The sequence below is a fragment of the Neofelis nebulosa genome, chromosome 3, assembly GCF_028018385.1.
Source record: "Neofelis nebulosa isolate mNeoNeb1 chromosome 3, mNeoNeb1.pri, whole genome shotgun sequence".
Taxonomy (NCBI): Eukaryota; Metazoa; Chordata; class Mammalia; order Carnivora; family Felidae; genus Neofelis; species Neofelis nebulosa.
Genome location: NC_080784.1, coordinates 35,045,624 through 35,066,914, shown reverse-complemented (window position 1 = coordinate 35,066,914; position 21,291 = coordinate 35,045,624). Strand labels below are relative to the sequence as shown.

The following is a 21,291-nucleotide window of genomic DNA, read 5'->3' as shown; positions in this document are numbered from 1 at the left end:
GCCCCTGGGGGGCTCAGTCAGTTAAGTGTCTGACTTCGGCTCAGGTCATGATCTTGCAGTTCATGAGTTTGAGCCCTGCAGCGGGCTCTCTGGTGTCAGCACGGAGCCCGCTTTGGATCCTCTGCCCCCTCTCTCCCTGCCCCTCTCCTGCTTACACACACACACTGTCTCTCTCTCTCTCTCTCTCTCTCTCTCAAAAATAAACATTAAAAAAGAAGGAACTATAACGCCAAAGGACTGCTCTGATTTGCTCTGTGGCTGCCGCCCGGTGGAATTTAACAAGAAGAAGAACTTCATGGTTTATTTGCTGTGGTGGATTGTCTAGTGTCCTCCCCAAATCCCTGTTCACCCAGAATCTTAGAATGTGCCATTATTTGGAAGTAGGGTCTTTGCAGATATAATTATAGTAAGGTGAGGTCACACCAGATTAGGGTAGATCTGAAGTCCAATGACTGGCGTCCTCATGAGAAGAAGAAAGGGTAGACAGAGGCACACAGGGAAGAAAGCCATATGAAGGTGGAAGCAGAGATTGGAATGATGTGTCCACAAGCCAAGGGACATCACAGATTTCCGGGAGCTATCAGAAGCTACGATAAAAGCATGGAACAAATTCTCCCCCTGAGCCGCCAGAAGGAATCAACCCTGATTTCAGATTTCTGGACTCCAGAACTATGAAACGATAAATCCCTGTTCTTTCAAGGCACCCAGTTTGTGGGGGATTCTCATGGCAGCCATAGGAAAGCAATACAATTGCTTTCTAGAAACTGTATGCTTTGGTTCATTCCCTCGTTTTGTCCTGGAATCTACTCAAAATCACATGGAGTGTTCCTCTTGGTGTTTGAAAACGGATGGCTACTGATAAGAGGGAGAAACGGACATGAGAGACGTCAGCAATGCCAAAGCTCCCGTGGTTCCTTCTTCTCTGCCTCTTACACTTTGGTATTTTCTAGTCAGCTTATTCTGGCTGGTTCTTACTACCTCAACACTGGTAATTCCCTTGACTGTGGGTGTCTTCCTCTCCATTCTCACCTGCTGTCCTCCTCCATGTGAGCTAGCTCCAACATCTTTTCTACAAAAGTCTTTGTTCTTTATAACGCTACCTTGTACATAACCACATGGTCCAGTTGTGACTCCTCGGCCTTAGCCCATTAACAGAAATTCGTAAGAAGGTAATGGCTGTGTGAATAAATGAGAATTGTAGCCAAATAGGCTGCCGGGGGTACTTATAAGTGTAAGAATGTTCTTGTTGGGAGAAGTAAATGTCATCACATTTTTTATTGTACTGGTACAGACGTCGAGGTGTGTTGGTGGTTTGTCCAATATCTCGTAACTGGTCAGTGCCAGGGTGGAGATGAAACCAGACCATCCTTCCATTCGCTTCCCTGCTGTGTCAGGCAGGGATGGACTGGCCGTTATTCCACAGATTCCTGTGGCATAGATGCCAACAATAAGGATTTGTCTATCAGGTTGGTTTATCTGGGAAAATTTTAAAAATTCTGCTTTTCTTTCCTTTCCCCAGCCTCGTTATTAAGTAGATGCCAGATGGTGAATTGCAGATTGTATTTCAATTTGTCCACTCGCTCTGAAATTTTATGACCTTGGTTTCACATCCACAGGGAAAAATGTTTCCAAAGAAGCTTGAAAATCATTGAAGGGATTGAATGTCCCTCCAGTAGCCCCCTGGGATACATCTAGAGGTAAACATATCTTTTTAATGTATTCATTTTTCTCATCTATGGGAACTACTGGATAGAACATTTGGAAAGAAAAAGTAGGTTAATTTAGTTAAAAAAAAAAAAAAAGAAGAAAGAAAAGAAAGGCCTGAATGATCCCTAATCTCTCCTAAACATGACTGATTATGAACTTTGTTCTAGAAAGAGAACTCAGGATTGTTCACAAGCCAGACACCTATCATACTTATGTTTTACAACCCCAGCATCCATATCATTCTGCCAGCTGAATATCGGCCAACCAGGCCTAACATCAACACAGCATCCGGAAGCACCCACTCCCACCACATGCCCGAGTGAGAGCACAGGCTTCTGAGCGGCACGACTTCATGTTGCAGGTGTCACTTCGGGATACCTCTCTGGCCTCAGTTTCCTTGTTTGAAAAATGGTGCTCACGCCATCCACTTCTCAGGATTATTATGAGGACCGGAGATAAGATACGTAAAGCAGTGCTTGGCAGAGAATAAGTGCTTCATGACTGGGAGTTATCTTTATTATGTTTTAAATTACTGTGTACTGTGTACTGTGTTAAATTTGTGTACCTTTGTGCACAGCCTGGATCACCACAAAATGTTATATGGAAGAAACTTACCTTAGGCTTATCAATTTATTTAACAGATAAAACACCTTTGCTTTCTAAAAACTTTTTTAATGTTTATTTTTGAGAGAGGGAGAGAGAGAGAGTGTGAGCAGGAGAGGAGCAGGGAGAGAGGGAGACAGAACTCGAAGCAGGCTCCGGGTTCTGAGCTGAGCTGTCGGCACAGAGCCCGACCGACTTGGGGCTCGAACTCGCAAACCGGGAGATCATGACCTGAGCCGAAGTCGAACGCTTCACTGACGGAGCCACCCAGGCGCCCCAATAACGCACCTTTGAATCACCTTCGGCCACATTTTGGCTGTGGTTCATTTGCTTATTAAAGTATCTGGGCTTTCTCGAGGCTTTTAGAAACTGGCCAGCCTCCAGTGTCCCAGTGCAAGGACGGCAGAGCGGAGGCAGCAAGAGACAGCGAGGGATGTCCTCTGAAAGGCTTGTTGCACACCTGGTTGAACGGCTCCATCCCCAAAGGGCCCATGTCTCAGAGGGGACATCTCAGAGATGACTGAGAAGAGGAGTTCATATTAAAATAACAGGACCATCTGGGGCGCCTGAGTGGCCCATTCGGTTAAGCCTCCCACTTCGGCTCGGGTCGTGATCTTGTGGTTCGTGATCTTGTGGTTCGTGAGTTCGAGCCCCGCGTCGGGCTCTGTGCTGATGGCTCAGAGCCTGCAGCCTGCTTCAGGTTCTGTGTCTCCCTCTCTCTCTGCCCCTCCCTTACTCGTGCTCTGTCTCTCTCTCTCTCTCAAAAATAAATAAACATGAAGGAAAATTAAAAAAAAAAAAAAGAAAATAATGGGGGCATCTGATTGTGCAGTGTGACCCCTCTGGGAGAGACAGATTCTCTGCCCTGCGGCGATCACGTCGACTTTTCTTCTGTAGCCATTTTGGATGTGGTTGTCTCCTTCCCTTCATTTTTGCATATTTCTGACGAGACAAGGCAGTATTTCCTTTCTCGTCTAAGAGAGATTACAAAGTGTGGCTCTCTGTGACTTACAGGAAGGGATATGGCTGGCGGACTATTAGGCTCGCTGGATCTGAACATCTCGAGGATTAAAGGAGCACCTATTTTAGTATCTTCCTTAAGACACCAGTTTGGACAAAACACAAGGCATCTGACGATCAGAAGTTGGGAGCAGTGCAGACGATGGCGGGTTATAGATAAACGCACGAAGAACTGCGAGTGAAACGGTCATGTCTTCTGCGGGCACATGAGGGTCCATGTCAGTCTCTGGGCAAGTGTATTCTACTGGACAGTGTGTTGACATGGGGCAAAACCTGAGCCTCAGGTCCTCGCCCCAAATGGGGATGATAACACGTGCTCTCCCTGACATGGTGTGATAATCAAGTGAGTTGAATGTCCGTGAAGATGGCCCGTAAGTGAAAAAGGCCACAGACGTATCGCTATCTGGTTATGGCTCAATAAGGGCGGGCTTTGCACCTGTTTATATATACTCAGCGCATAGCTGATCTTGATCCCCAAGGAAATTGGGATCAGCAAGTGACTTCATATGGAAAAGGAAAGGAAAGTGTCTGCAAAACTCAGATTGCCATGTATGGCAGGTTTTTGTCCTTTCCCAATGGATCCAGGAAGAATTTAGCAGCCGAAGCAGTTTCGCTGCTTCATTTGCTTTCAAAACCTCAAGTCATCTGGAAAATTACAGGGTTGCAGTGGCTGAGAACGTGAAGCCACCGAAGAGGACGTTTGTGGAAGGGCTCAGTGGCCTGGTGCCCTCGAGTTCTGCTGTGTGTACCATGGAGAAGTCAGCTGTTTTCAGTGAGAGAGAGAGAGGCAGGGAGAGAGAGAGAGCGATGGAGAGAGAAAGAGACAGTGAGAGAGAGAGACAGACAGGGAAAGAGGCTGAAGGAAAGAGGGAGAGGGAGACAGGGAGAGAGAGAGAGGGGGAAGGAAAGAGAAAGAGAGGGAGAGACAGACAGACAGACAGGTAAACAGAATGAAAGAGAGAGAGAGGGAAAAGGGGAGAGAGAGAGAAGGAGAAGCAGGGAGAGAGAGAGGGAGGGAGGGAGGGAGGGAGGGAGAGAAAGAGACAGGATCAGAGAGAGAGAGAGAGCGAGAGAGAAAATGAACTGGAAGAGATTTTCTGTGTTCAGCACCAAAAAACCTGAGGAGGAAGTCAGTTTGCTCAAGCTTGCTCAGGACCTTTCTGGTGCAGTGGGGAAAAGGAAAAAAAAAATCCTTCATGAATAGGAGGAGTTGGAAAGTCAGAATTTTCGAGACTCTGCTTGAACTGCAGGAACAAGAAAGATCCAGCAGGAGACATGGAAAATCAAATGTGTCCCTCCCCTGACTCTGTTCCTTGATCTCCTTCCTGGCAGGATATGTAGAATTTGTGTTGCTAATAGAGCTCTGGAAAGGTTGCAGCCAACACGTGGGCTCGTGTAGGAAACACATTTTGGGTGGTTTTCCTTCATTACATGATGGCGGTGGGTTTATGTTAGAACACGGAGGTATGTCTTTCTTAGTGTGCCCAGTTGAAGGATGAATGCTAACATGAGTTTTTAAGCTCATAATGGTTCCCATGCCTGCGCTTTGGTGTTGGCGAGCCAGGAATGTTCTCAGTCCTCCAAGTTCTTAAGGATTAGGCCTGCTTCTTGGGATGGGGGAGGGAGATGACCGGCTGGTGGTGAACAGACAACATGCCCCACACGCCTAAAATAATGATAGCTTGATTTATTCACCTCGTTTATTCATTAGATTCTATGCTTTATTCACTATGCTTTGCATGTGGAGGGGGGAGGGGCAGAGAGAGAAGAGAGAGAATCCCAAGCAGGCTCCGTGCTGTCAGTGCAGAGCCCCACACAGGGCTCTATCCCACGAACTGTGAGATCGTGACCCGAGCTGAAATCAAGAGTTGGACACTCAACCGACCGAACCACCCAGGCGCCCCTGCGTGTATTTCTTTTCTCGATGAATCATCACAAGAAATGGATGAGGGAGATATTATTACCCCATCTTTCGGAGGAGAAAACTAGTGCTGACAGAGGTTACATAATTAGCCCAAAGTCACACAGTACTAGATGTCAGAACCAGGATTGGAACCCACATCTGTGTACGTGGATAGCACTGTCTCAAGTAAACAAAGATTTATTGACAATTCCTCGATTTGCAGGGCACTGTTGAAGATGCTGTGCTGTCTTACTCCCTGCCTCCCACGGATTTTTCATCCCGTGGGATAAGCAAAGAACACAGTAGCCGTAACATCACGCAGGATAAAAGAGCCATAACGAGAGACTAACGTGGTGGGTATCTGAAGGGTGGGTCACATTCCCCGGATTGTAATAAAGGTGACTGACAAATCACAGCAGGTTCTGACATGAAACAGTCATGAGAGCTGATAAGTGGTTCTCGCATTATGGAATAAATGGTTTGAAGGCCATATTCACTACCAACGGCCAAAGAGTGATAAGGGGAATCATGGTTATGAGGCCGCATCTACAATGTAAGTTAGATCCTGTGTAACTCCAGTCACAATTCGACAGACATCTATTGCACTGGTGTGGGAAATTAGCCGCCCAATCTGCCGCTAGTGTCCCCCAGATACTTCTGAGAACTCGTGGGAGTCTTCACCTCTGGACTCCTCGTCTGCTGGGCACAGCCGTGTTTTGGTGACTGCCCCATTTTCTCCCACCATGGGCTCCATAGATATGGGGCTGCTGCTCTCTCCTCACCTTCAATAGATACCCCCGATCTTAGGTGTAGATCTTATCACAAATCATTTGGATGTTTAGAGTCTGTTGTATTCGATTTTCAGGGAGCTTTATCCTCTCTTTACTCTTTGGGAGGATGCCAGAAACATGGCTTAACTCCAGCACCGTCCTCATTGACCGATTTTATAGTTGGACTAAAGGGGGATGTATCTTTATCTTCCAGTCCCCAAATCATAGTACATATTGAGCTCTTACCATTTACCCTGCTAAGTGACATGCCAGAGACAAAAAAAAGAAGGAATTTTTAACTTTCAAAGAGATTTTTACCACCCCCACCCCAACCCTGGAGAAACCAGACTGATGAACATACGTACTCTGACGGGGACAGAGCATTAAAGATGGAACTTGGAGATCAGCTTAGCTCTTTGACTCTGGTGTGACCTTGCTCAAGCGACTCAATCTCATGTTGAGCCTTTCTGTCCCCACCTCAAAACAAAAAAATCAGCTTAGATGATATCTCGTTGCCATTCCTGCTCGACTTTTTTTTCTGATGCCATTAAAACATACGATGACAATACTCAAAGATTTGTGACACACTGTGTGATTAAGACATGAACTGTATATGTTGCAAGAAAGAAAGAATCATAGTGAGCCGGGTGTGTCCCAGCTGGACGGATGAGAGGGGGCTCATCTGGTATTAAGAGTGATTTGATTTAGATTAGCAATGGACAGGAAGACTTTGGTCCATTTCTACCCAGGCTATAAATGGACTGAAAAGTTACTATCTAAAGTGAAATTTTAGTTAGTAGAGATAGTATGCGGGTAGGTCGATCAGGTATGCGCTTTGGATGAACCTGCTGTATTTCTGTCCCCAGTTTGTTTTCCTAAAATCCAACTCCATTTCTTGGGCTTCTTTCCTGCCCTCTTCTCTAAAAAAGGAGCGGCAGCACATTTTTAAAATGTGTTTCACTACTTCTTCCTCCTGAGTTCTAAGGAAAATAAAAGCTTGTGTAGGTATTAATAGCTGTCCATTGTCTTGCTTTTTGGAACTTTCCTCCCAATATCTCCAAATTATCCTAAGGGTTCCCCCAGGCATAAAGAGTACAGTGGTACTTAGCTTCAAAGATAACCCCACCCCGCTCAAAGAATAACACCTAAACTTAATCACACTCTTGTAAAGCCTTCTCTTCTGGAATCTGGACTATCCCTGAAACTCATTCCATAAGCAAGTGATGCTACAGGACTCCCAAGAAGAAGTCATAAGAAGTTTGAGTCACTTGGAATGTTTAGTCTTAGAAAACTCCCTTTTGGAAACTAGTCACCATAAAAAAAGGATAACCACCAGGTTATCTTGAGACCGCCAGGAAAATGCCCAAGTCATGGGGAGGAACTCTGAGATGAGAGACGCCTTGTGGAAAGAAGGGCCAAGGGGCACCAAGGTGGCAGATGTGTAGGTGAAGAAGCCACCTCGGAAGTAAGATTCCTCCAGCCTAGCCGATGCTGAGTGGATCAGAGACAAACCGATCAAATTTTGTGGAAATTTCCGACCCCTAGAATCACGATCAAACCAAAGTGGTTGTTTAAGTCACTAAATACTACTAAGAGGTAGTATTTAAGCTGCAATGGATAACTGGAACAAGTATCAACAAACCATAACACTATTCCAGAAGTGTTTGTTGCATGAGCTTGGAATATATGAAAAATGGCAGTGGAGAGTAAGATTGGAAAGAGAATTCAGGTCAGGTTGTATTGTTCTAAGACAGTTGGCTTTTTTCCATTCATAATGGAAAACTATTAAAGTTTTTGATCATGAAAATGACCTATTTTAATAAAAATTTCCTTAGAAGTCTGGCTGATGTGTTATGGAAAAATCAACGCTAAAAGAATGAGTTAGGACGCCCAGGAAAAGAGTAAGGAGGGCGTGGAGGGGGAAGGTGGCAAAAGGAAAAGAGAGTGGGAACTGAGTAGTGTATATTGCCGTATTAGTCTGGAGTCTGGACTGTCAACTAGATAGGGAGTGCAGGGAAGCATGGAGGAGATCCAAAAAGGACCCTGACTTTGTAGCCTTTGTAACTTGAAAGGATTGAGCCGTTAATAGAACCAGGAGACATCAGAGGAGGATTAAGTTTGGAAAGTGAGGGAGAAGGGGAGGAGGAAGGATAATGATTATTTCCGTTTTGAGGTGTTTTATCAGTTATCTCTTGCTGTGTAATAAAGTATCCCAAAACGTAGTCTTAAAACAAACAACGCATCACACAGCTTCTCAGGGTCAGGAATCAGGGAGTGGCTTAACTGGAAGGTTCTGGCGCAGGTGTCTCATGGTTTCGGTCCAGCTGCAAGTGCAGGATGCTGCTACCTAGAGGTCTGACTGGGTCTGGAGGATCCTCTTCCCCTCCCTCGCAGGGCTGTTGGCAGGTGCTGAAGTTGCTTGTCACGTGGACTTCTCCACAGAACTGCCACAACATGGCTTCCTCCAAAGCAAGTGAGGCCAGAGAGAAGCAGAGGGTGGGTGGGGCAAGAGGAGGAAGGAGAGGGAGAGAGAAAGACGGAGGAAGGCAGAGCCTGAGCCCAAGACGAAGCCATGGTCTTTGTTAGGGCCTGAATGTGTCCTCTCAAAATTCACACACTGAAACCTAACCTCCAAGAGATTAGGAGTAGGATTGGGTCATGAGGTGAAGCCCTCGTGAATGGGGTGAATGCCTTTATAAAAGAGGCTCCAAAGAGCTTCCTAACCCCTACTCCGTGACGATGCGACAAGTCTGGCCCTCACCAGACCAGGCTGGCACCTTGGTCTTAGATTTCCAGCCTCCGACACCGTGAGCGATCACTTTCCGTTGTTTGTAAATCACCCGGTCTGTGGGAAGTTGTCGCTTCCCGAATGGACTGACACGGTCTTTCTATAATCTAATCTTGGCAGGGGCATATCACACTCCTGCTGCATTCTGTTGTTAGAAGCAGCCATTAAATCCTGCCTCTACTCAATGGAAGGGAAAGTGAGCTCCACCTCTTTCGAAGGGAGAATTTATGGATATATTTTTAAGACCGCCACAGATGTGGCAAATTTCAGCCTCTGAGGGTCTATCCGGGTGAAGGCAGAATCTAGGATGTGTGTGGATCTCGGCATTGAGGTTAGAGGGCAAAGCAGGGGTTGACAGATTAATTTTTGGTTTCTTTTAAGTGTTTTCCAAGCCTCTCCAGGGTGCCAGGCACTCTGCTGAGTGAGGGGGATATGGTGGTGAAGAAGACAGGCGAGGTGCCTGCCTCTATCGTGCTTACAGCCTAGAGGAAACTCCAGAGGAGTAAATGGGAAGCTAAACACAGGAAATTATACGGGACACCTGGATGGCTCAGTCGGTTAAGCGTCTGACTCCTGATTTTGGCTCAGGTCACCATCTCGCGGTTCATGGGATATGAAGCTCTGTGCTGACGGCGCGGAGCCTGCTTGGGATCGTTTCTCTCCCTCTCTCTGCCCCTCCTCTGCCTGTGCTCTCTCTCTCTCTCTCTCTGTCTCTCAAAATAAATACATACACTAAAAGAATTATGTAACAAGTAGGAAATCATAATACCCTCGCAATATGAAGTGAGGAGTCAGGGGGGACGTGTAAGAACCTCCCAGATGAAAACAGGATCGGAAGACAGACCTAGAGGACGGTGCAGAGATAACGAGCTCAAGAGAAAATGATGCTGCCTAGGAAACAGGGAGCTGAGGCATTGTTTCCAACCTGCCTGCTCAAGAGCAGAATCTGGCCCATAGACTTATTTTATTTGGCCTGCATTCTGCTTTTTTTTTTTTTTTTTTAAGCTGAAACAGTTGCCAACATTGAAGAATCCTGCATTTCTATTTTCTCTAGAAATTTGCGTTCTCCTGGGGCATATCCTGCTTGTGTCGAGATGGGGTGCTTTCAAGTCTCTAGCCTGCTCCCTCCCTGCCCCTCTCAGTTAATGCCATTGCCAATCTCATTATACTGCTAGGTTGGCTTGTTTTGTTCACCCCTATTCCCTGCTTTGCTCTGGGTGACATCGAAGTTTGCGATCCTAGATCTGATGTTTGTAGGTACCAGCATTCATACAGATGCATAAATGACCCAAGATGATGGCAGATTGTAGGAAAGGTAGAAAAATTATCCCATAGGAGAGGGGTTCCACAGGGCAGGACGGAAAGGTCTGGAAGGGGAGGGAGGCTTGGCAGAGAGGTCAGAGGAGCAGAAGCACTTAACCCTGTGAGGCTGAAATGCTGGAGGGGACGGTAATTGAGCATGACAGCCAACAGAGCTGAGTGTGGCAGGCCAGTCTCTCGGAAAGAGCTACGTCTCGATGTTCCCCTGAAAGACGATGGAAGTAAGAATGGCCAATTGTTACTGAGCGCTTACATGTCAGGCCCTGTTCTCGGGCTTCCATGCCTTGTCTCAGTTCGCCCTCACAATAGCTCTGTGAGGAGGTAGTGATACTATCGCGTCTTTTTGTAGATGGGGAGAAACTGAGGCAGAAAGGAATTGAGTTACAATTAGCCGCAGAAGCAGGGTTTTATCCCAGGGCATGTATGTGACTCCAGAGCCCGAGCTCTCAACTGCCACACTGGGGCAGAGGACATTTGAAAGTGTCAGAATGAGGCAGCGAATGCCTGGGTTAGCTGCGTTCTGGAGATATTTCTCTTCTCTGGTGGATGACGGGACACCAGTCTCTGGGGAAGGAGGTAACTTCATTCTGGATTAATCATGCATTCTTAGTTTTATTTTATGTTTTTTTACTTTGGGGCAGGCTCCAGGGAGAGGCTGTCTGTCTGAGGCTGCTGGTGAGCAGATTCCTGGGACACGGCCAGGGGCCTGGCAGTCTGGGACGGCACCTCGGTGGTCAGGTGCTGGGTTTCTCAAGGCTGACCTAAGAGCTCAATCCAATCCAGAACTGCTCACAAATCCACACCCATGATTAGCCACAAGCCTTTCTCAGGGTTGGGCCCAGCCTTGAACGTAGTCTGTTGGGGTCTCGGGTAGGTAGCCAAATGTGGCTCGGGTATGTGGCCGGTAGTGGGGTGCTTGGTGGGGGGTGACTGCCTCAGAGGGTGCCCTCAGCTGAGTCTTGCCAACACTGTTGGAGATACGCAATCCTTTCAGCCTACGGTTCTCTGCTTATAGCTCCAGTTTAAGCTTATAGCTCCCTCTAGAATGGAAGTTCTAATATTCTGACGGCTGCAGCTTCCTCTTTTCCTAGACCAGGTTTCTCCCAGAAGGGATCATTGAATTTCCAGAAGCAAATAACTAACTGTAAACAGAGTTGATCAGTCTGGATCCTTACAATACGGCTTTGTTTCTCTCTTGGCCTGTCTTCAGTCCTGGGGACCCTCTGAAGAACAAACATGAACGCTTCTGGCTCCTGATTTTGGTAATTACTCTTAGCACTGGCTGCCAAGATTTCTTTCTAGCCCTACGGTGCCAGTTTTCTTTCTCATTTTTCATTCTTTTGCTGAATCACAATAAGGCTCAGCACGGAAACGGTCTCTATTGCAACATTTGCCCAACATATGCATCTCAGACTAACTGACAGCAATATTGCTGCGAAATTTGGACTTCCTGGAAATAGCTTGTTCATAGTTGGAGACGTGTTTAAATAATAAAAGTAGACTGTCATCCCTGGGTTATGGGTGAAAGAGCTATTTACAGATGAGCAAAAAAGCCCCAATGTGATAACTTACATTATTGTACAAGGACAATGGAAAATTCTCCAGGAGACAGATAGCATAAAAGGGATTTAAAATTAACCTCATCATGTTTTATTCATCAAGACCTTAAGTCGACTTATTTTTTTTTATGAAGGCCATGCAATTTTGATTCCTTTTACTTCTTCTTCTCCTTCTTTTTTTTTTTTTTTTTTTTTTTTTTTTTAAATAAAGCCACAAGCCATTTAAATAATTATGCCAGGTCACCAACTGTGGTCTTATGGGCTTATCTTGCTTGGAGATCTCTTTGTTTTGCTCGGTCGATATTTTATAAAATTTCCATCGAAGTCCTGAGGCTGGGTCCAGGCTCTCTAGTTCACTACAGTCTGCCTGCTCCCTACTGTAGAGCCCTGGACTGCTTCGGCTGTCCATAGGGGTATCCAAGGGCATGACCCCTGCACTGGGTCTGCGTGTGCCTGTCTGTGCAGACCAGATGTATCCTGTGCCCTTCCCTTTGTACATACTGCAGTCGCAACTAGCTTGTCTTCCTTAACCCTTGCTTTTAATCTGAATCTTACAGCTTCTCATACGCTGCTTCCAAGAAGCCTTTCCAGGCTATTCCGGTCCATGGCAATCTCTCTCTTTCCTATCTTCCCAACACATGTAATTAACAAATGAGGGGGGTGGAGAACTGAGGAAATGGGATCATTAGGAGGTGTTCTAATAATGTTATTATAGGATTTGAAAGGAAGGAAGGAAGGAAGGAAGGAAGGAAGAAGGAAGAAGGAAGGAAGAAGGAAGAAGGAAGAAAGAAAGAAGGAAGAAGGAAGAAAGAAGGAAGAAGGAAGGAAGAAGAAGGAAGGAAGAAGGAAGGGAGGAAGGAAAAATGAAAGAAGAAAGAAAGAGAAAATAATAGAAAGAAAAAAAAAAGAAAAGGAGGGAGAAGAAGAAAAGAATTTGGGGTAGTATAATTCTTAATCACCAACATTAATATTTGACCTTAAAGAACATCTAATGAGCCTTCCTCATTTTAGCACAGAGTTGAGGTGACTAATTCAAGGTCACACTGCTAGTTAATGGAAGGGTGGAACTCGCAATGCAGTCTGCTAATTCCTGTCACAATGTCATTTTTCTCTCTCTCCCTCCCTTCTCCCCGCCCTCTCCCTAAGCCTGTGTGTGAGCGCGTGCACGTCAACACGTGCACAACGGTATACACAGAATGCTTTGGAAGCTTCCCTGTGACAAAAGCCCACTGAGACATCATAAATCTTTTCATGTTGATGGATAGTGGATGAATTCAAAGTGTAACATCAGGGCTTTCTGGTTAATTTGAATTGGGAAAGTCAGAGAATCCAACGAAATATGTTAGATAAGCTTTCATCTGCAATGTTAAACAAAAGTGGGTGCTTAAAAATGTGTCAAGAACCCTTCGGCTAAGTAGAAAGCTTCACTGTCCAGACCGTCTCCTTCCCCAAAGCTTACCGATAGTTAAACTTTTATTGCACTTCCATTAGTTAGCAAATGTGATGCCTCAGCCTTTCTGAATCCTTGGAGCCAAGGAAGGAGGCTCCAGGTAGAAGGGGCGCCCTTGTAGAGGGCTTCTCTGGCCTTCCTGCTCTGTGTATGTCAGGGATTGATATGCAGCTGTTCTCCAGATGCCGACTCTTCCCCAGAAGCAGCTGCGTCTCAGCAGGGGCCCCTTCTATCAATGTGACAACCTGCTGAGGGCTTTGGAACCCTTCCAGATGTAAGGCAAGTTGAGGCTATAAAACATAATCATTAGCATTATCTCCATTTTCGTTTTCAGGTCTCAGCTGTTAAAAGTTCCTTGTACCGATTGAGGGCTTAATTGTTCTCATTTTTCTTCATAGGTAGCTTCTTTTAGACAGCATGGGATCTTCCCTTGGAGCTGGATTTCCTAAAAAGAAAGAATAGCTATGAGTAATGTTCCTTGCTGCTGGCAGGCTGAGAAGCCTGAGATTAGGGAGCCGTCTTTTCCCAGCGGCAGTGATCCGCATGTCTGTGAGCTGAACAAAATCGTCCATGGCTTTCTTTTGCTGAATCACAGGCTTTCTTCTGCTGAATATCCTTGGAATCAGTTTCTTCTTTCTTTTTTTTTTTTTTCTCCCCTCCCCTCCCTTTGTTAACACAGCCCCCGGGCTCACACAGTGCCTGGAGAGGATCTCTTGTTACTTTATTCTTCTTGGGATCTCTGCTCTATTCAAGAGGGGAAGTATATCTATAGTTTGGGGGAGTGTTACTTGAAGATTCAAAAGCTAATGTTTCTTTGCAAAAACTAAAAAGGGATTTCATACTGAAGGTGCAGTAAGTTGGAAACATGGGGCTTGAAGGCCTGTGAAAATATTAACCACAGCAATAGGTAAAATAATGACCTTGCGTAAATTTGCCCATAGAAATTTATCTTGTCGGTTTATACTGCAGTCATTTTGTCTTGGAAATCCAATTCCTCGGTGCCCAATCTCAGAATCACACTGAGTTTCGATGACAGCGTTAGAAATGTTCGTTTAGCCCCACACTGATCTTCACGCAGGCAGACGATTATGGCATCAGCAGCAAACATCTCATGCGAGGAACTGCTGAGAAGCATTTGCTCACATGGGGAGCTCAGTAATTGGCCAGGAGACAGACACTTATGCATATTGATACCTAAATTTCCGGCAATGTTTTACAAGTCTTGAATTCGACATTCAGAAGGTTCCTGTCAGTCTTCCAGACGGTTTACAAAATGCTGAACAGGCTCATGAGGGGTTCTTGGTGGCAGACGTCTCCCGAGGCTGGGTCCTGGGCGAGGTGGCCTTGAGATCTGTCGTTAAGCCTGTCTTCTCCGGTGAGCTCCAGTCTCTATGATGAAAGATGTGAAGCATGTGCAGTGGGGGCTGAACTTCAAATCAGAAACTCCTTATTTCACCTAGCAACATAAAACAATATGCATAGTAAGATCCCATTAAAAAAAAAAAAATACAGGGGAACCTGGGTGGCTCAGTCGGTTAAGTGTCCAACTTTGGCTCAGGTCATGATCTCGCAATTGATGAGTTCGAACCCCGCTCGGGCTCTGTGCTGACAGCTCGGAGCCTGGAGCCTGCTTTGGATTCTGTGTCTCCACCTCTCTCTGCCCCTCCCTTACTTGTGCTCTCTCTCTCTCTCTCTTAAAACTAAATAAAAACATTTTTTAAAAATTAAAAAAAAAGCACACACATACTAATACCTACCTATCAAACGTGTATTTAAAAGAAGATTGTAAGACACAGAGTTAATAGTGATTTTGTCTGCATAATAGGATTGTGGATGATCTTTTTATTACAAAGACATAATATTTTACATTTGTAAAATTGCCTTTTGTATTTTCTTTTTAAGAGTTTTTGGTATTTTCCGATTTTTTGTTTTTGCAATAAACACGAGTTACTTTGTAATCAGAAAATATCTAAGGATGTGTACAAATTTACGAAATATTTGACATCCAAATTAGCATCAGACTTGGCCTGATGAGTTTCTGTGTTGAGATTCTTTTCTTTACAAATTGTACTTGAATCTCATTTACTCAGGACATCTACTGCGTGTGGCATAAAAGCTAGCTCAGGGAGGAGCTGTACGAAACCCAGATTTACCATTTTGTCCTTGGTGCTGCTGACGAATTTGTCTAATACCCACACTTTTATACCTTGTTTCAGCTGGTTAGGTGGTATATACAGATGTGATCTACATGTCTTATTGTATGTTAATTATGTATTAATAAAAAAGAAATAAAAATAAAAGATCCATGTAAGGTAGAATGTGATTTTTTTTTTTTTCAGCACTTTGAAATGTCGTTGAGATTATGGCACAAACTGAATGACCTGGTCAGGGAAATGCCTGAGGGGAACAGAGTATTCCACTGTTCTGTATGTTCTGCCCGAACCAAAGTGCGAGCTGTGGTTAATTTCTCTAGGTTGGAAAATGTGATAATAGCAATATTCGGAAAAGCCACCAAGCGATCTCTTCCCCATGAAACCAAAGTCTAAGAAATGCTGCCTCTCCTTGCAGAAGATGTCAATGTCTCAGGGAAAGAGGGCACTGAGCAGGGTCCTTTAACTTTTGTAGTTGGGAGAGGGACAAATGAGAGCAGATGAAGAGGCCAAGTGACACAAAAATGTTCAAAGAATATAAAGCATCATCTGGAATTAAGACACTGAACAGGATAAGAGACAAGATCACTTACCTGGGATATCTTTGATTTTATAAGTAGTAAGGTAAACTACAAATTCTGGTTTTCTCCTGTCTGTTTTTGATGAGGCACCCATGCTGGGCGAGGCATTTTTTACCAATGAGGAACTGGCCTTAAATATGCGCTAAGGCCAAGAGCTTATTTCTTAGGACTTCTTTTCAATTTAACTTAATTTAATAAAGTTAGGCCAGGTGGCTTGGAAAATCAACCAACTGTGCTTTGTTATAAATATTTAGCTAAAGAGGTTAATTCAGAAAAAAAATTAAATTATTCCAACTGTTGTCCCGATCCTCAATCTTAGGTTATGTGTATAGATACATTATTATGTGAATAACAATATTTTAAGTTTACAGTGCATTACAGTTTTGAGTCTGGTGCCTTAGACTGCTCAGCCAATCATCAGTATTCTGATACAGTGCATTATAGTACAATTATATGTGTGTATATATATATATACACGTACATATATACATATATACATATGTATATATGTATATATACATATGTACATATGTATATATATGTGTGTGTGTGTATATATATATATATATATATATATATATATATACATTTTTTAAGGAAAATTAAATTCAATGATGTTTATGGCTTTCCCAATTCCACTACTAGAAATTGGATCTGACCCCCATGTTGTCTTCTGATAGCTCTGATTCAAAAGGGCACCTGTTACTTATTTCTATTTTTGAAAAATCTGACCACTGTATTGATGGTCTGGGACACTCCAGATAAGTGAACAGCCTGGGCCTTCCACCTGTGGAATCTGCACTGGCTTCTGGGTCCTCATGCCTCCCTTGTCTGTGGATTCAGCAAGGCCACCAAAAATGTAATAATTTAAATTCTTCCAGATCAGGTTAACTCCCTGAAAAAGGTAGGAAGCTAAAATCCCATACAGTTCCCCACTATCCTCAATGCCCCACCAAGATATTCCTTGCTGGATGTATTTTGTGAGTGCCTGTGAACAACCTTCTCATTTTTTTCCCACCCGTGTGCTTGACGTCACATGGGAGCAGTCACAGACCACTGCCACTTCTCTCAGTGCCCTCCTGGAGTGTCATATCTGACAAGGGTGCCCTTGCTCCGTCCTTCATTTACCAACCTGGGAGGTACCAGAGTGGCAGAGAGGAGGAGAAGTTTGTACAAATGACTATACTTGGAGATTAAGAAGGAGCCAGCCCAACTATGTAATCTGCCAATGTCAACTGCTAATAAGCACGTTAACCCACGTGTCCTTGAAGGAGGTCTGAAAGGTTCTTTAATGGGATCCAAATTTGCTTTTGGTAGCCCTGACCCTCCCTGAGCTTCCCTGCCAGGCCTGAGACCGTAAGGAGCAGGTAGTGTGCTTGGCTCACCTGTTCTCTGGTTCTCTTGGGCACGTAGACATCAAAGCAGAACAGCTTAGCTCCCTTCCCTCAAGGCTTGTCCAAGAAAATAATGCCTCAGCAGATTTCCTCTCTGTTGGGCTCAGACCTGAATCCACAGGCTGAGCAGGGAACTAATATCTGAAGTCAGACACCAAGCGTTCCCCAGTTCCCAATCTTCCCCTTACGCACTCTGGAATGCACACACCCACGTGCTCAAAATCTTCTTCTGCTTCTTTTTTTTTTTTTTTTTTAATATTTGTTTATTTATTTTGATAGAGAGAGATAGAACATGAGTGGGGGAGGGACAGGGAGAGAGGGAGACAAAGAATCCCGAGCAAACTCCACACTGCCAGTGCCAGACATGGGGCTCGAACCCACAAACCGTGAGATCGTGACCTGAGCCAAAATCAAGTCAGAGGCTTAACTGACCGAGCCACCCAGGTGTCCCACTCAAATTTTTCTTAGGCAAAAACTTAATATACAAATAACTTATGATGGCCACACCTATTAATCATCATATGGGCCAGGCCTCAGTTACAGCCAAATCCCACTTTTGGCTCAAGCCAAGACCTCTGCCTCATCTTCTAGCTGGAACAACAAAATTAACACACATGAGAAGATTATTGTGCAATCCAAGATAGAGTGAAATCAAATGCTGGATAAACTATATGTACTGTAAATGCTGTGGGGTTTCAGGGCCGGAAGATGCCTCCTACAGGCTAGTGTTGTTAAGAAAAATGGAATGTGAAGACAGACGTGTATTGAGCCCTGAAGCAACAGTAAGATTTTCACAGGAGAGACCCCGTGTCTCATGAATTCTCCTTGAGGGATGTGTGACACGCACGTCCTTATAGAGGTCATTTCATGAGTTTTCTCATTTCAGACTTTTAATGGAAACCAACTTGCTGGCTTATTTTCTCCCTCCTGTCTTCTGGCACTAGAAAGATAAGCGTTTGAGTTCCAATTCCACGCTTTGATGTGTTGAAGTGATCCAGGCAAAAAGAGATGTGGTTCTTTAGACCAAAAGTAGAAGCTGCCAAGACAGTTAAGCAGTTCCTGGAGGTTAGTATTTGCTGATGAATTAGACGTGAAGGTGAGGAAAAGAAAGGAGGTAACGATGATGGCAAAATTTTTTGCCTGATCATTCGGAAGGATGAAAGACAGTCCCATCAGTGGGGATAAGGAAGGGGGCAGCTTTTGAGGGCAGAAGGTTAGGAGTTCAGTTTCCGGCACTTTCCATTCGGTATCCACATGGCGATAAACCTAGTGTCCAGCTGGACAGGAGTCTGGAGTGCACTACAGAAGTTTGGGATGGTGACACAAGATTGAAGTCATCGGCTTAGAGATGGCCTTTAAACACACCTAGGAAATGGGAGGAGTTCGACAAGGGGCGAGATCCCAGGCGACGGAGTCCTGACGAAGGAGGCAATCCAACATTCTCAATAATCAATGTGTATCCCAGAATCTTGGGCTTCCCTTCCCTCACAACCCCTCCAGCCTGGGCTCTGGGGTCCAGCGAGCGGTCATGTGGTGTCCTCTGGGCACTGAACGATTTTCCTGTGGCGTGTAGGATAGTCACGGACTCTGCTATCTTGGCCAGGCACCACTGCCATCTGCTGGGCACTCATGGGGCTTCTCCTGAGTACTGCTGCACCCTCTGGATGTCCCAGTGTCCTACAGAGCTTGAGGTCCGAGGTGGGTGGAATGACCGTGGTATTGTATGTGGGGGGTTAGAGGTTTACCAGAGCCGTGCAGTTTATGGCCCCAAATTTAAGAGCTGAAAACGCCAAATTCTCCCTCTTACAGCCACCTATCCCCACCACATCCACAGGACTCAAATTCTAGTGACAAACACCATGCCGACCTTAGACTTGTCCCTTCCCTGACCCCAGAGGCCATGCTTATCTGTTTGACCTTTTCTTCCCTTGGAATGAATTCTCCCCTGGGAGGTTTCTTCATCCCTCATTCAAACAGACAGCTGGCAAATCCAGTGCAGTGGTTTGCCAGACATGTCTAGATATGCATCAGTCCTAGCAGTGGGGCTTTTAGGCATTTACGGGGCCGAAAGTTGCTTTTTAAATTTCAGAGGAGAACGCGTCTGACATTATTAGTTACTCTGAAGTCCCCTGGCTTAGAGAGCCGTAGATCCGATTTAGGGTAACAGCGAGCGGTATTTTCCGGTGTGTGAGTATCTCTTCTGCAACCTCTTTGATCGTTAGCCCGAAGGAAGCAAACTTCAGTTGGCATTGACAATGACAGGGCACTTAGGGAGAGAGTCGTTTGCTACTTTTCCGGTTTAGAGGTGAAAGCGCGCCGCAGCCTTCTAAACGTTTAAGCGTGAGGGCAAATGGGACTGGTAAAATCGTGTGGTAATTCACAGTTTAGTAGTGTTTTATTACGATCATGCTGTCTTTAGATTTTAAGTTGCGGCAAAAAAAAAAATCATCTTACCAGTAGGCATCTACGTGTGCCTGGATGAATATCTTCTTTTTGAACAGGGCAGGCCCCACAGAAGGCATTGTGTCTCTGTCTGTGTTTTATACTCCCCACACTCTATGGAAAGCCACTAAGGCAGCCTGGCATTCTGCTGGTAAACCCCTGTACCACTAGACAGAGTTTATTTTGGGGGCTAAGTGTCCTCTCTGATCAGTCTGTGCCAAGGATTTGATTTACTGACTGATTTAAGAGCTTACTGACATCAGTCAGTAAATAGTTTGAGTCTAGCCTCTGGTTTTATATGGCTATTAACCCGTTGACTATTTGAATATTATAGAATGATTTGCCATATTACATATTACATTGAAAAATTGTAATAACCTCATGAGGTATAAAGAGGAGATGTGATGTTCATTAGTTTCATTGGAAACATAAGAAAACTCAAAGTCACAGTGCCCAGGCCTCAGATGATACCGGGAGAAGGTATTAACATCATCTTTCGAACTCAGGCCCTCTGACCCCCAGAAGGGTGCTGTCTCTAGCGGGAAGTCCTCCCTTCTTAAGGCTCTTCTGCTCTTTGGGTCATTATCCCTGTGGACTTTGATTTCTCATCACAGTTACTCCAAAGGAAGAAAAGCCGGAAATGTTGGTGCATTTCGCACCCCCCAGTATTTTAAAAAAGGTGCCATCTTCTCCTCCTTCTGGGTTTGCGTGTTTGGGGCGGGGGGACGTCTTAGCTAAACGGAAAGACGAGGATGTGAATTTATAGACTGATGTGCAGGTCAGAGGAGGGGAGTGTTTTGTGGGTGATGACGGGTGTGTGAGGGATGTGAGGCTGTGAGCAGGTGTGTGAGAGAGTGTGATAGAGTCCAGTGATGTGAGACTGAGTAACATTTCCTCTCCGCAGGGTAATTTGCTATGGGACACTTGACACAGCAGGAAATGGGGGGAGCAGAAAGTGTAAGAACAGCTGGAACACCTGGAGAAATGCTATACTTGCACCAGACTGTGGATTCAACATCTTCATTTTGTTTGCTACCTGGTATTTGTTATCTCTCTTCTGATGTGTTAAGGTTGTTTTCGTTTTCGTTTTTGTTTTTGTTTTCCCTAACTTCATGTCAAGCTTCTGGATGGAAGGAATGGTATTTTGCCTCATTTTATCCCTGCAATGTCTGGCCGGCCAGTGCTAGGAACCGTGCGTGTGTTTAGAACCCATTATTAATTGATTGATTCCTGCCGTTCCCTGTGGTCATATATCTTATGGCTCTGCAAGCTGTAGTTAAAAAAAAAAAAAAATTCAGGAGCCCCAGTAAGGCAAGTCAGTTAACAATCACTGCTTCTCTTAAGCTCTTAAAGAGTCCACACATGCTAATGCTGTCATTTGGATGTCCAAATAGATTTTATTAAGGCAAAAATGTAACAAAAATCTGAATAGACGTTTTGGAAGGTCTGACCGGAAGAGTCTCTCTCAAGAAGGTTTTGTTTACCTGACTTTAATAATTGTAGAGACTTAATCATTTCTTTTCTGAGATTTGCCCTATGATCCATCTCACCCCAGATTTTCATAATTATCATTTGCTGGCAGCAGAAACTCTTGGGATCGCGGG

General features: G+C 44.8%; 1 long non-coding RNA gene across 1 annotated transcript; it reads left to right on the top strand.

Moving 5' to 3' along the window:
• The first annotated feature begins 235 nt into the window (after nt 1-235).
• Nucleotides 236-20,848, top strand: LOC131506072 (uncharacterized). Its single transcript, XR_009258715.1, has 3 exons — nt 236-1,697; nt 5,457-5,586; nt 20,592-20,848. It is a non-coding gene; the product is annotated as an uncharacterized LOC131506072 (long non-coding RNA).
• The last annotated feature ends 443 nt before the right edge of the window (nt 20,849-21,291 follow it).